The following is a 15482-nucleotide window of genomic DNA, read 5'->3' as shown; positions in this document are numbered from 1 at the left end:
AATTGTTTGTTTCATTGAACAAGCATGGAAAACATTGTTTAAACCCTTTAAAATAAAGATCTGTAAAGTTATTTGGATTTTTACAAAATTATCTTTTAAAATACAGCGTCCTGAAAAAGGGACGTTTCTTTTTTTGCTGAGTTTATATGCACTCACCGACTACTTATTCATGTGATTATCTAATCAGCCAATTGTGTGGCAGCAGTGCATAAAATCATGCAGATACGGGTCAGGGCTTCAGCTAATGTTCACATCCTCCATTAGAATGGGGGAAAAAATGTGATCTCAGTGATTTCACCCATGGCATGATTATTGGTGCCAGATGTGCTGGTTTTAGTATTTCTGTAACTGCTGATCTCCTGGGATTTTCACTCACAACAGTCTCTAGAATTTACTCAGAATGGTTCCAAAAACAGAAGACATCCAGTGTACGGCAGTTCTGTGGACGGAAATGCCTTGTTGATGAGAGAGATCAATGGAGAATGGCTAGACTGGTTTGAGCTGACAGAATGGCTACGGTAACTCAGATAACCTGTACAATTGTAGTGAGCGGAATAGCATCTCTGAATGCATATGTCGAACCTTGAGGGGGATGGGCCACAACAGCATAAGACCACGTGGGGTTACACATCTGTTAACCAAGATCAGAAAGCTGAGGCTGCAGTGGGCCTACCATCTGCATGTCGCAGCAGAAATTGAGATTTGTCAGACTAGGCAATGTTTTTCCAATCATCACTGTGCAGTTTTGGTGAACCTGTGCCCACTGCAGCCTCAGTTTCCTGTTCTTAGTTGACAGTAGTGGTACCTGGAGGGGTCTTCTGCTGCCGTAGCCCATCAGCCTCATTGTTTGATGTATGTTCAGAAATGCTTTCTGCATAGCACTGTTGTAACGTGTGGTTATTTTGGTTACTGTCAGCTTGGACCAGTCTGGCCATTCTCCTCTGACCTCTGTCATTAACAAGCTGTTTTCGCCAACAGAACTGCCACTCGCTAGATGTTTTTTTTGTTTTTCGCACCATTCTCTATACACTAGAAACTGTTGTGTGTGAAAATCCCAGGAGATCACAGAAATACTTAAGCAAGCCCATCTGGCACCAATAATCATGCCACAGTCTAAATCACTGCAATCACATTTTTACCCACTCTGATGGTTGATGTGAACATTAACTGAAGCTCCTGACCCGTATCTGCAAATTTTATACATTACACTGCTGCCAAATGATTGGCTGATTAGATAATCGCATGAATAAGTAGGTCTACAGGTGTACCTAATAAAATGGCCAGTGAGTGTGTGTATATATATATATATATTTCTCCATGGTGGAGCATTCCATTCACCAACATTTTTCCTATATAGTATATAAAATCATACTGTATATAAACTTTTTTTTTTTTTTAAAGGTTTACCTGGTTAAGCAAGCCTGGACAAAGCCCTTAGCAGGTATAGAAAAGTCATCATATAGAGAAGGCATCAAGCCCTTTCAAGCCCCAATGTAAAATGCAGTCTTGGTCATGTGTGCTAGGGGTGGCTTTCCTGTGGCCATTTCAAACACAGTGCAGCCAATGCTCCAAATGTCTGATTTTCATCCATGACTGGCCTCACTTATCACCTCTGGTGCCATCCAGTATGGAATACCATGCACAGACTTCAAAAGTTCACTCTTGCTTCCAGTTAGACAACTTAGACGGCGAGCACAACCAAAGTCAATTAGCTTGACAACCTCAGTGGCCATAAGCATGATGTTGTTCCCCTTCAGATCCCTATGGATGACTCTATTAGCATGAAGATAGGCAACCCCCTCCAGAATCTGTTGGGTGTAGAGGGCAAAACCTTTTGCTGGTAAGGTTCCAAATATGTTCAGTATACTGGAGATAGAACCACCTGGAACATACTCCATGAAGATGCTTCCAATGTTCTCACACAGAGCTGTGCCGAAGAACCCAACAATGTTAGTGTGATGAAGGTTCTTAAGAAGATCCACCTCTCTTTCCAGGTGAGCATACTCTTTTTCTGCCATCTCTGAATTTGAAGCGTCCAATGTCACCTGTTTTACTGCAATCAGCTGACCTTTACTGGTAAGCCCACAATACACCTGTGTCATAAAGATATAGAACAAAATGAGAAACACTTTTTTTTCATTTGCACCCATGATTATTGGGGTTGGAGAATATTTTATAAATCTAATTTTTAAAAGACAATATTTTATGCCCAAAATACAGGGATTTTGTCTGTAGGGCTTGAAGACTTTGGTCAATAATTTCTGCATTTGACTTGACTCATCTAGTGTGAACACACTACTCGCACTAGAATAGTAAAGAAGTATCCAATTTGGGACTCAGCTTTGAATTTTAGGTCATGTTCATATTTATAAGCAGCTTTAATAATAAACCATTCAACAAACTATCGTTCACATACAGTATATTGTTGGGCTAGAAATGTAAGCTTAATATGTGGGGGAGAGTGGAAATGCAACTACTCCAACTGGAAGTCCCCATTCTATCAGTATTAAGTTAGGACTTAATTGCTTTGATGGAGTTGCATTTAAACACCTACTGTTCCATAAGCTCCTTTGCCTAGAACTTCTCCTTCTATCCATGTGATAGCATTATCTGAGCAGGATCCGTTAGTATAATGCAGTTTATTGGAGGAAACACCCTAGTGGACAACACAAACATAATGTGATTAGGTCTAGGATATTTTATAAAGGTACAGTATTGTGTATTTCTAAGTGACAAGCTATGTACAAGTAGAAGATATTGTTGTGTTAGCATTTTACCTCATTTAATAGTTTCTTGAATTTAGAGGGCAAGTCATTTCTGATCTCCCTGCTGTCTTCCTTTTCTGTCTTAAGTGTTTCAGCATCTATTCCCTCCAGTGACATCAACTCCTCTGCCAAAGACTGCAGCAAGTCATCTGCAAGAGTTCCATCACTCACCTCATAAAGAAACCTCTGGAATGCAGGTGATACTGTTCATGTATTGATCAATGGCTGTGATAGAAATGTGTTTACTCATGGCACTTGAGTCAGTTGGAGTCTGTGGCTTTTGTTGTATTACATCCTTAATGAGATGAGTCCTTGTTGGATTATTTAGTTTGTTAATGTTTGTTTTAGATGAAGAGTTTTATAGTACTTCTTCAATCACTGACAGTATGGAACTATATTGTCTATTTATAACTGAGATTAAAATTTCCCTCCAATCACCCTCAATAACAGGTATTTTGGATTGCATCTGCTGGATAGTCCCATCAGAAGTTTCAAAAACATGGCACTAATCTCTGAAGGAGCTGGATGGTTTTTCATCCCATTTGGGACATTATCCCTCCTTTTGAGTTGCCTGCATTTAGCTCGACTGTATCTCCCTTATTGAGCTTGTTTCCTTCTGTTAACCTCCACTGTTTTCCAATGATTTGTGTTTTAACTTGAAATACTGTATGGACCTGTCTGGTTTTCTCATAAGACTTGCCGGCTCTAAGATTCTCATAAACAGGAGCCGCAAACATTTCATAGATTGCTGGACCTTCATCTCCCTTGTGGGATTGCTTTCTCTAAGTTTTGCCTTTGAATAAGTGGGTGAATTTATCCCGTTTCTTGTGGTATTAAGAGTACTCTGATTTCTGTGTGCCAGAATGTTGAATGACTGATTCATGTGACAAGATATTTAGCCTTTTCTGTCCTTTCGTTTGATCATCTTAACCATTTTGTTCTTGTTATGTGGAATTAGATCTACTCCACTTATGTCCACATTGGTGAGGTGCTTCTCACCTTCCATTAAACAGGACCCTCTGTCTTTGACTAGAGGTTGGATTTCTCTGGCTATATTGCTGGGTCCATCAGAAGCAGTGCAGGATTTCCTGCAGGGCTCGATATTAACGCTTGTCCGGGAAAAGTGGGTTTTTCAAGGGGCAAGTGACAGAGAATTTTACTTGCCCGACCGGACAAGCAGACTGATTAAAACGTCAATAACAAAAAAATAACCAGCTATATTTGTGATAGCCTAGGCCTGCATCACTTATTAGAAAGTTCATATTCTTATTTTGCTGTTGAAAGTAATCAAGAGCATGTCATTTAATAATTCTCTAGTGATCTAGTAACAGCTGCGCCCTGTTTGATTGACAGGCGGCGTATGTGTGTGTGCTGAACATTCGCGTGTGTTCTGAAAATGCTCACGCTAATGCGCACCGTCAAATACATTTCAAAATTCCGCCAAAATGCCCGTCTTGGTGAGGTATTCATGTAAACAGAGAGACTGATGTCTAAAGAGAACGTAAACAGCAGAGAAAAAAGTGGATTTGTATTAAAATGTCGGATTTGTAAGTATAAATGTAAGCTAATAGACCTGCTGCTGTCTAGTGTGTCATTATAATCAAACAACCATAACAAGAAAACGAGAAAACACTCACTGCTCTTGACTGAGTAACTTTAGTAGCTTTAAAAAGTATGAATGTATTATAATCATACAGTGAAGACCAGTAGTAGTTTTATGTTGCATTTCATTTTGAATGTTTGCTTGAATACTTGGTAGCCTACAGCTGTTAAAAACTTTTAAAGCTGTTAAAAAATCACTGAATTTTCTTAATTTGTATTTTTTGTTCTACTATTTTCTATTCATTGCTGTTTTTATTGTTATTTTGTTACTGACTGTTTACTAGTCTTGAATAATGACTTAAGAACTTGAAACCATTCTTCCATAATTAACATATTAATTAGTGTTATTATTTGTTGTGGTTTTGAAGCTGGTATTGAGAATCGTCAAATTTCACTACCAACTACTGAAATTTTGGTATTGTGATAATGTATAGCCTTTATTGTACATGGTAGATCTTGCTGCAATAACATGATGAAAAAGTAGATCTCATTCCACAGAACTATGAGCATCCCTGCTGTTAATGGTGGCGATGGAGGCTTTTCTTTATTTAACTACTTTACGTAACAAAAAATAATTACCTTATGACAATAGTCTCCTCCCAGTGCAGTTTATATTTCTGATAATGAAATTTTCATTTTTGAAAAATATACAACATAAACTTTGACATGGTACTTGAGCATGTAACTTAAATGTCCTTTTTTCAATCCGGACAAGTCAATTTTACTCAGACAAGTGAATGACCAATTTACTTGTCCAGAGGACAAGCACATGGCAATGCTTAATGTCGAGACCTGTTGTGATTGTCAATATTTTGAGACTTTTTCTCAAGACCTTCTGAGTTTTCAGTTGTTTCATAAGACTCATGTCTCTTTTCAGCCTCAACCTCGAATGATCCGAAAGGTGTGTCATCTTTCCTATCATCTGAATTTACATTGTCTGTCTCTTTTGTGATAAGTCCAAAACTGATGAAATTCTGGAAATCCAAATGGGACTCCAATTCCAAATTCAGTCCCCAAATATCTTGTGTGTCTCTTGGGGATCATTCTCCTTCTCTTCTTGGCTACTACTGCTGCAGGAATTGCTCTCCTCACCGCCTGCTTTGATGCCTTTGGATCTTTTGGAAAACGTCCTGGAGATCCTTTATGCTCTTCGTCTGGACTCGGTGAGGGGAGAGATGCTAGTTTTTTTAAGGGTAGTGGGTGCTCAAGTTTTGAAAGCGCAGAGCCATCCTTAAATCTACTGTCTAGCGGAGCTAGATGTTTAGGTGTCCTTGAGCACAGAGTAGGTGGTGAAGTCTGGTAATCACATCAGCAATGAAAATTGTATTGAAGGAGATGCTCAGACATACACTACCAGTCAAAAGTTTTGAAACACGACTGAAATGTTTCTCATGATCTTAAAAATCTTTTGATCTGAAGGCGTATGCTTAAATGTTTGAAATTAGTTTTGTAGACAAAAATATAATTGTGCCACCATATTAATTTATTTCATTATAAAACTAAAATGTAATAAAAAAAAATAAAGACGTTGTTGAAATTGATGACTTGGACCAAATAATAAAGAAAAGCATCCAATAAGTGCCCAACTTAGATGGGAACTCCTTCAGTACTGTTTAAAAAGCATCCCAGGGTGATTCCTCAAGAATTTGGTTGTGAAAATGTCAAGAGTACATGTCTGCAAATTCTAGGCACATATAACACAGTTTTGATTTATTTTGGATTTTGTTTAGTCACAACATAATTCCCATAGTTCCATTTATGTTATTCCATAGTTTTGATGACTTTACTATTATTCTAAATGTGAAAAAAAAAGAAAAAAGAATTATAATAAAGAATGAGTAAGTGTTTCAAAACTTTTGACCGGTAGTGTATGTTTGCATTTATTTAAATATTTCAAATAAGTACTATATGTTCTTACCTTTTGTCTAATATCTTCATCCACTGTTCACCACCTCTGAGCCCTGTAGTTTATTGAAGAAAATAAAAATCATTACATGCCTGCCCTTTGTGATGATTTCTGCACATTATCTCCTTGATGCTCAATGATATTTAGCCACCTTTCTGCCTACTGGCAGTTCAACGCAATCTCCTCCACCTGCAGTGGTCACTGAGATTTTTGGATGAAACCCCAGTCTGAAGTAATGCTATGGTGCATGTACAGTTCTCTAAAGGGGTGGTCACACTACACTTAGAGCTCCATTCACTCCCATTCACACAAACGCATCCGAACACAATAGACCAGAAATGCAAGCTCATGTGAAGAAATTTCATACGACGCTGTGTACCAAAGTTCAAGTTTGGTGAAATCTGAACTGAGAATCTGCATGACGTGAGGACGCATGACAAATAGAAAATCGAAACATCACACACTGACCGCTTGGCTGAACTGAAAGGATACAAATTTCAAAGCTGCGTGTTTTTATTGTTTCTGGGAAGTGATTAGATGGTATACTGTATTTTAAAATGTTAAATTTAATATTTGTTTTATATTATTACTAAAACCAGAAGCTCTCCAGCCTGACATCATTTCCTGCTCCGTTGCATTGTCCGAAAAAAATTAGCATGTAAAAAGCCTTGTGTGACTGCCCCACCTGTGTTCCCATTTACATTTCAGCTGATGTATATACTATGTATAGTTCAAATGACTTATTGTGCTTGTTTGTTTCCCACTGCAATCTTTTAAACCACTTTCTATGTAATAAATGTTTGCGCGTTTATATGTTATTCGATTAGGATTATTTTTATATGGGGATATGGTGTAATATAATAATTACTCGAGCTTCTCCGTGATTTTAATCCCATGTGAACCGGTCATATCAGTAATTTTTCTGGACTTTGCCTTCCTGCGCTGGCAGGTTACAGCATTCCTTACCTTCCATAAAACACCTGTTAAAAATAACCCCAGGTTACACTAGTCCCACGTGAATTGATATAAGGGTAAATATTACCTAGTCTCCTGTGAGAAAAGAGTTTCCCCGATATTTTCAGACTGTTTTAAGTATGGATCATGTGGAGATGCATAGACCGAAGATGCAATAAAAATAATAATAAATGCAAACCTCTCATTAAGGCTTGTGGCAATTTTAGGAATGATTTATTCTGCAGTTGCTAGCCTAGCATATGCATCTCCAAATACATACATGACCAATTATGCTAATAATTGACAGAATTGCTGAACAGTAAACATTACAGTTGTCCGCAGTAACAATTATGTTGCTTGTGTCTTTTGTCTGGAAAACTAATCCAGTCCGAACAGAGACTCATGTCTGTTTGATATTTATGTTTGTACATCTGTTTGTACATTTTTAAATACAAGAGTGTTCTTTCACAGTAAACAAGTATAGACATACTGTTATAAATATTATCCCAAGCTTGCAGCAGCTCACAGCGTTGGTGCAGATTTACTAAACTGAGTGAAATGACGAGCAGGAAGAACAGGTTTCGAGGAGGAATTAAGAATGATGGTACCTTAACTTGTCCCAGCATTTTTTGGCTGTCCCACAGGCTGGGCAAGGATGAAGTCAGACTGGGTGAAAAATAAATGTATTACTTCATTTTTCAAAGCATTTACAAATTAGTTATGTTTTCTGTAAAATATGCTGAGTAGAAAGGGGCAGAGACAAATCTCATTTTCTCTCTCTTTCTGTATAGATAATGGTATACCCTGGAACTCCAGTGTTATGATCCTGTAACGGTATTCCTCTGTACAGTCTTTGTTTAAAAATGAGAGGGAGGCACTGAATTCATTTGTGATTGGCTCTCTTTGTTTATTTGAATGCTCATTTAGTTTGAAGAAGTGATGAGTGGGTGTATATACTGTATGATCAGCTGGCTAGCCTGCTTCGTTTCTTCTCATCTCTGCCTTGGTGTTTGATGTCTGTCTTTGGCTCCATAGAACCCTCACAGCAAATCCTGTAATCTGTGCACACGCACACAGACAAATACACTTTGTGTGAAAAAGGCCATGTGAAGCCATCTCCACAGTCATACAACAGAGATGAATTACCCCCATGGTCATAATAGAGAGTGCACAGCAACGTAGTATTTCTCAACATCTACTATCCAGTATGCATAGGCACAAAACCCAGTACAAATGAACAAAAAAAATTCTCCAATCATGTACCAAGAGCAATATATTACGGTAAATAAAAAACATTTAATTGAAAAAAGAAATGGAAAAATGCTAATTATAAAAATGGTCTTAGCAGCATTAAGCCTTTTAACATCAACACATAAACACCTCTGTTTAGCCAATCAGAGATGTAAACAAAATATACTTTATAGATATACACAGAGAAATATATAATAAATCTATATAAATACCTTTCTCAACCTTACTAAAAGTCAGTTTTATGGTTGCTCTGAGTCATGGAATAATCCTTATCTGAGTGTCAGTGAGTGAAGGTTCTCTGTTGACTCCTCTGTGTAGTCTGGCTAAGGAACAGAAAAGCCTAAAAAGCAGAGTTGGACAAACCCCTTCCATTGTCATGGATCCTTTGAGGGATGTGTGTATGTGTCTGTGGAAAAGGTTGCCAAAGGGATGTTTTGAAGGCCACAGAGAGTCAGTGTCCTTCAGGAAGGAACCTACCTCCCCTCCCCTCAATTTGGCCAATTTCAGAAAATTCTGTCTGTAAAACACAACAGTTCATTAAGTAATTTTGATTGCAGTGCATTAGAGACACATTGAATTAAGAATGTTCATTATAAGCTATTCTTAAAAAGTTTAATAATAAAGCTGGCATGCACCAAGCAATAAAACAGAAAAATATAAGCCATGAGCTTTATACTACCCTAAACACCTCACAGAATCACACTTGACTAATTCACCTGTTCGCTACTGAACATCTGGAGATAATCCATTCAATCAGCTAAAACCATCATTAGCCAGCTGTGATGCCAGAATACAGTGACTAAGGCTCAGCCAAATAGAATGCTTTGAAGGCTTTCATTATCTTATAATGTTAACAGTCATAAAATTAAGTTTGTCTACTTTTTTCCCACACAATGCAAAAGGGTCTTCTGTGGGGAGACACCACATTAACCCTTAAATGCATGAGTTTCATCAAACATTACCTCGGGTCTTTAGTGACCCAGCACATACATTATATAACAAATGGATCTACAGGATACCCAGATGGTGTCAAATTTTCAAAACACTTTTATAGAACATTCTAACAATGTTTCGACATTTATTTTTCGAAGAGAAAAATACTGCAGAAAACCTAGAACAGGTGTCACGAGTCTTGCAGGAAATGGGACACAAACAAAAAAGTAAATCTTTACTAAATCAAACACACAGGAAACAAAAATACACAAGGGCAGGAAAACCAGTAAGGTAAAACAGAAACAAAACATACCAATCAAAGAACTGACACAGACCAACTGACTCAACATGGCATACAAAATTATCCAAACACAAGAGGAAAGGGAGCAAGATATATACAGACGGAACACATGAGGAACAGGTGCAGACAATCAACATAACGAGGATTAGATTAGGGTTGAGGCCAGAGGAAACTAGGGGGCGGAGTTGGGAGTACAACCAGGACACACACGACAGTAACCCCTTCCCCCCTCAACAGACGCCTTTTGGTGTCCACACCAGGCAGAAGCGATGGACTGAACCAAGGAGTGGGCAGGGGACCAGGAGGGCAGAAGACAGATCGAGGAGGGGGTGGGGGAGACCAGGGAATGGAATGGAATGGGCCCAGCCGAAGGGCAGATGACAGACTAGAAAGGGTGGGTGTGGGACATCGGGTGGGGGGGGATGGTCTGGGCAGTGTTGTAGGAGGACCAGAGAAGCCAGGCAGAACAGGATGCCAAAGGCGAAGCCGGAGGGGAATCCAGAGACCAGGGCAAGTTCTAAGCAGCTGGGGTCTGCGCAGGATAATCCTCAGCCACTGGGCAGATGGGATCAGTGGCAGCCGCTGGGCAGAAGGTGAGGTCAGAGGCAGTCGCTGTGCAGATGGGGTCAGAGGCAGCCATGGAGACCTGAAAAGGGCCTGACTGGACGTTAGTGGCCGCTGGGAACTGGACAGACTGGTTTTTGGCAATCGCAGGAAGCAAGGCAGACTGGACGTATATGGCCACTGGGCAGAAGATGAGGTCCTTGTGGCCGCTGGGCATTTGACTGGGTCAGACAGAGCGATGATGGCCACTGGGAACTCTATTGGCGGTGGCTGGCAAAGGGCTCCGACTGGGCGTTGGCAGCTGCTGGGGACTGGACTGGTGGAGCGCTGGGGACAGGGAACTGGACAAACTGAGCGGCGGCTGCTGAACATGGGTCAGACAAAGCGGCAGTCGCTGGTGGTGGGGGTCAGACAGAACGACGACCACAGAGGACTGGACAGGCTCATCAACGGCCACAAGGGAACTGGACGTTGGCCGCTTGTGAGGGGTCAGACTGGGGGATGGCCGCTGATGAAGGAGATGGGACGTTGGCAGACTCTGGCTTAAGATCTCATCTCTTCCTCCTCCTACGAGCTGTGGGAAGCCCTGCTGTGGACTCTGACCCCTCCCCATGGTCAGCAGCAGGTTTGGCCACCTCCTGGCAGTCAGCAATGGCCGCCTCTGCCTCCTGGTGGTCAGCAACGGGCTCAGGTGTGGAATTCCATCACTTCCTCCTCCACATGGAAGGAGCGGCTGCTGCATCCACCGCCAGTGAGGGAGTATCGCTGTTCTCGGGCTGGGATGAAGAACGGAAGTCCTCCGAGGCACAGGCTGAAATTAATTCCTCCCATTTGAAGGCCAGTTGAATGGCCTCGGAAAGACTTCCCCTGCAACCCCTTCGAGAATACAAGATCTGATGGGTTTAACCAGGCCTACCGTAAAGAGATCAATAAGGCAAACCTGATTGAAACCAAGGCCTGAGGACAGTACTAAAAACTCCAAAGCATACTCCCTCAACAACTTGTCCTCCTGGTGGAGCTCAAAGATCCTCCCGGCCTGCTTGGCCAAAAAAGTAAATGTTTATTAAATCAAAATACAAAATGGAAACACTCACAAGGGAGGAAAACCAGTAAGCTAACCATAGAGCTCCTAATCTGAGAGACGTACCACAAAGCAGTTAGACCTCTTTTGTCAATGATCTTTGTGTCATTGGAAAGAAGAGCAGGTGAATAATTGAAGATTTGTCATGAAACAGGCCTTCTAAATCACATGCTCTCTCTTGATCTTCATGTCCATTTCACTCAATGACTTTCAAATACCTCTATGTCACAGATCCAAGAAGGACAAGATTTTCAGAATGCTTTCATAGTAATATGTGATATTACCAAATCAAGTAAAATTGGTTTTCTTACACTGAAAGAGACATAAGTTCCTTCACCACTTTACTGCTTGATATGTCCATGGCATCTCCAGTCCTTCAGAAAGATCCACATTCCTTACAGCCAGCATCAGAGGGGTCAGTCCATCTCTGTTCTGTTTATTTAGGTCCAACAAGTCTGAATGGACCTGTAACACACAACAAAGGTAAGACTAGGGAAAAATACATTGTTCTCTCATCATGATAGATGGCCAATACTAATCCATCAGAGAACTCCCTAATGAGTCTGGCCTGTTTTGTCTGAACCTGGTGTTGATATCACATTTCAAACAGTCAATGGCAAGTAAAAGTTGAAGCCTAAGCCGCTCACCATCAGGTCCCATAGACAGCAGAGGTCTCCCCTCCAGGCTGCCTCTGAGAGCTGCAGTTGATGGGGTAAATCTCTTATCAGGGCCAACAGCAACTACCCCTGGAACGCTGGCTGACTAACATGAAGCGCTGTCTGGTTGCTATTGTTACACAGTGTAGGATCTGCTCCTCTTTCCAGAAAGAAATGTGTCACCTGAGTTCAGAATGTATGTTAAAAGAAGTTTCAACAATGTAAAAATCAAATGAACTGCTCATGAATTATTACTTGGCCTTACATCCAGGGTTTATGATATTGCATGATAAAGCTAATGCATTCATGAAACAGGAACTAGTGGAAAGTCATTATCCAAAGTCAATCAATACTTTACACCCCTATTAGCTTCACTACACAAAAGTCACCTATCGGCTTCTAGCTTTTCAAAAATCATGATCATATCACCTCTGGAGCCTCATACCATAGTTAGTCCCCTCTGGCAGGCACTAATAAGTAGAGTGGAGCCCTGTGAATCATCAGGTAGGTCAATTTCGTCCCAGGAGTGAAGTCAGACCTTCCTTCAACATCAGCTACACAAATCTGCTTCTGTCATGTGTCCTCATGCTCCAGTGTTCTTGTAGATCCACAACACAAAAACTAGTGGAGGTAGAAAATATCTCCAGGTCTTGTTCACTTATGGTAATGAATATCTTGCCTCTTTAGTACGAAGTATGCTCAGCTCTTCGTGAAAAAGAACTATTCGTCTTCCATGTGGTTTTGTGTTTATGATTTATGTCTCATATACATAATTACATGTATATTATATGTTAAATCAAGGTTTACATAATTAGAATTAATGAAAAGCCTCTTGCTGTCGTTTAAATTAAGCCAGAAAGGCTCACCTGAGCCATCAGTTTGTTGTCCAGTGTTTCTGGATTGAAATGGTTCAGTTAAATTAGCAAACAGTTCCTTTGTTTACGTCTTTTTAAGGGTCAGTGCTTTGTCCTTATTGCGTCTTTCTGACTGAAGCAGCTTTGAGTTTACAGCCTGTTGCCAAGGAGACAGCGGCTTTGGCATGAAAACATTAAACTCACTGCCAGACCTTTGTTTTGGTTTCAAAAGTGGAAGTATGCAGAAATGTCCTTAGAAGCACTTGGTTATTATACTACTTTCTATCAAAAATCCTCAGATTTGTCTGTGTGTATCAGACATTTTGTATTACATCATGAAGACTTGTAGATGTTACATTATCCAATGTACTGTAAGCAGCTTAGTAAACATACAACAAAATAATAATGAAGCAGAACTCATGATTTTCAGCTATAGGCCAACAATCTGAAGAGTGGAATCCTCTAACAACATTAAAAAAAACTTGCGTGTTTCTCTTAGAGGAGAGCTGATGCAACATAAACAAATAAACTCAGCAAAAAAAGAAATGTCCCTTTTTTAGGACACTGTAATTTAAAGGTAATTTTGTAAAAATCCAAATAACTTTACAGATCTTTATTGTAAAGGGTTTAAACAATGTTTTCCATGCTTGTTCAATGAAAAATAATCAATTAATGAACATGCACCTGTGGAACGGTCGTTAAGACACTATCAGCTTACAGACAGTAGGCAATTAAGGTCACAGTTATAAAAACTTAGGACACAAAAGAGACCTTTCTACTGACTCTGAAAAACACCAAAAGAAAGATGCCCAGGGTCCCTGCTAATCTGCGTGAATGTGCATTAGGCATGCTGCATGGAGGCATGAGGACTGCAGATGTGGCCAGGGCAATAAATTGCAATGTCCGTACTGTGAGACGCCTAAGACAGTGCTACAGGGAGACAGGAAGGACAGCTGATCATCACCATTTCTGTTAGTCACATATCTGTGAAACTTGTTCAGTTTATGTCTTAGTTGTTGAATCTTTTTATGTTCATACAAATATTTACACATGTTAAGTTTGCTGAAAATAAAAGCAGTTGAAAGTGAGAGGACGTTTCTTTTTTGCTGAGTTTATGTAAATAAACAACACAGTGAATAGTGTGCTGTTCATGTTGAACTCTAAACTCTATTTGCTCAAAATAATTTTAGACTAAATCACACACATCACTTTCAGTGCTATTGAAATATCATAAATATCAATTATTTAATTCAAATATGTTACATCATATTGTACACCATGACCTAATATCTCAGTATGCAGAGTTCTCTTCTGCAACCTCTTTGCATCTCATGTCTTGGTCGCCATTCTGTGGGACACACAACTGCACAGATAGACCTTCACCATGCAACAGCCTTTATAGAGCAGCATTACAGCCCTTTATTCTGCTGTATCAAAGGATCATTTTTTTATCATCCACTTATGTGATCTGATTCTTTACTATCTTTTTCAGTAGTACTGGTACACACTAACATTGTAATTGTTGGTTTTGCATTTAATAAAACTACAGCTACATGAATTAGTCCATAGCATAAAATGCTTCAAAGGTTAAAGTGAAGCAATGGCAAGATGCATGAAAGATCTAAAAACCACGATTCAAAAGTAAGCACTAAACATTTGCAAGGCCTGACATGAAGAACATTAACTAAATAAGAAACAAAACAATTTCACACTAAGACAGTGTCAGTGAAACCATCTCATAGACAGTCTGTTTGCTTTAATATCTTTGGTTCAGAAATCTATAAATCAACACAAATTAAATTGTGAAATTTATGAATACATTTTTTATTTAAAAACAACATAATTAAATTATGGATATTCAGTAATGGGCAATAAATGGCAGCAGATTGGGTGTCCAGTGGGAAATTGATAAGGCAATAGACAATAAAAAAACAGAAGAGGCGGATTACAAATTAAAAAATGCATTTATGAACTTCTTTGAATTACGTATTAGAACTATTTTCAGTTGTATCAAAATTTCTATATTATACAAATCTGACTATTTGAATACCATATTGTTTTGTGTGTGTGTGTGTGCGTGCGTGTGTGCGTGTGTGTGTGTTTATACATGCTTAGACGTTTTATAGTTGCTTGTTCACTTGATTTCTTGATTTTTTTCTATCATAGTGTCTGCTATTCCCATTTCAAAATGTTATACACTTTAAACGTTTATTTTCTTTGTTTTTGCCAATCAGTGTTGGGGGAAAACTGAATTTAACATTTGGCTCCCCTTAAATTCATGAGTTTGATTATTGATTGAAGTGACTACACCTCACAGACTGTTAAATTGGAATGACAAGAAGACAAATTTACTGAACTGCAATTCAAAGAAATTCAACACAGTCTCACAAAAGAGCAATTTTATCAGTTTAACACAATTTTACAGCAATCATAGATAATTAAATCATTAATTGTGACAAATCATTTCAAATTCCCTGATATAACTATAATTATACATATTTTCGAATTATTATTCGTTTTATTATTTTTAATTATTATTTAAACATATTTCTCTTAAAGATCAATACTGTGAAAACAATTAACTCAGCGATCCAATCAGATTGTTATTTTGTCAC

At 39.1% G+C, this 15482-nt stretch overlaps 2 long non-coding RNA genes across 2 annotated transcripts; one reads left to right on the top strand and one right to left on the bottom strand.

Annotated features, from left to right (window-relative positions):
- The first annotated feature begins 2834 nt into the window (after positions 1-2834).
- LOC127448536 (uncharacterized) lies at positions 2835-6366 on the top strand. Its single transcript, XR_007898546.1, has 2 exons — positions 2835-2962; positions 3216-6366. It is a non-coding gene; the product is annotated as an uncharacterized LOC127448536 (long non-coding RNA).
- On the bottom strand, positions 5539-7893 carry LOC127448537 (uncharacterized). The gene is made up of 3 exons (XR_007898547.1): positions 7836-7893; positions 6286-6328; positions 5539-5663 (listed from the first exon to the last, which is right to left on the bottom strand). It is a non-coding gene; the product is annotated as an uncharacterized LOC127448537 (long non-coding RNA).
- Between the last annotated feature and the right edge of the window lie 7589 nt (positions 7894-15482).

Source organism: Myxocyprinus asiaticus, chromosome 11 (genome assembly GCF_019703515.2).
Source record: "Myxocyprinus asiaticus isolate MX2 ecotype Aquarium Trade chromosome 11, UBuf_Myxa_2, whole genome shotgun sequence".
In the NCBI taxonomy this organism is placed as follows: Eukaryota; Metazoa; Chordata; class Actinopteri; order Cypriniformes; family Catostomidae; genus Myxocyprinus; species Myxocyprinus asiaticus.
Note: the sequence above shows the minus strand (reverse complement) of the source record. Positions and strands in the feature narration are given on the sequence as shown.